This window comes from Galeopterus variegatus, unplaced genomic scaffold (assembly GCF_000696425.1).
Source record: "Galeopterus variegatus unplaced genomic scaffold, G_variegatus-3.0.2 Scaffold9308, whole genome shotgun sequence".
NCBI lineage: Eukaryota > Metazoa > Chordata > Mammalia > Dermoptera > Cynocephalidae > Galeopterus > Galeopterus variegatus.
Genome location: NW_007735419.1, coordinates 74,495 through 75,331, shown reverse-complemented (window position 1 = coordinate 75,331; position 837 = coordinate 74,495).

The window sequence follows — 837 nt, the reverse complement described above, 5'->3', positions numbered from 1 at the left end:
TGTCCCCAGCCAATCAACTACTGCCCTGTGTACTAACCACCCTCTCCCAGAACCTGGCTCTATATAAATGTATGCTTCTCCCCCAAATAAAGCGGAACTTCTCCGGTGAACTCTCAGCTCGGGTCCTGTCATTCTTTCAGTCCTCATTCATGGTGTCTTGTCTCCTTGTGTATTTACTTACTTATTTTATTATAGGCTATTAATTTTCCTTGGGACAGGATTCCTAGTTCTTTGGTTTCCAGAGTGGATTTGCATTTGTTTCTGCCAAGTGCCTGGGGGTATTACATTATCCTCTTCAGAATCTTTTAAAATTAAATTTACAGATTGAGGGGCCGGCCTGGTGGCGCACTGCTACAGTGCACCGCTTGGGAGTGCGGTGGCGCTCCCGCTGAGGGTTCGGATCCCACATACACCTCAGGGAAGAATGTTGTTATTACATCAATGAATCAGGCTTAGTCGAAACTAACGTCATCGAACTCACTAATCTGGCCTCTAGCCTCCGGGCCACGTCCAACTCTAACCCCTTTTCTTCCTTTTTCCACAATCCTCTCCTAACCTGGATATGGCCTGTCATAGGACCTCTAACTATTATCTACCCTGCATTATTCAAATAAGTAAAATTTCTAACCAAGCTTTTAACCAGCCTTTACTTAGAAAACAGCTGCTGGCCACGGAAGACCCTTCCTGCTCCTCAATAGAACGCCTGACATCTTGCCGAAATGGATCTAAGTCACCGGTGGCACTTGTTCCTGACCACTCTAGCTGCAGATACATGGATGATCTACATCCATTGGACACAGCAGATGGCTGACCTATGGCTCCAAGGAACTTTCACGG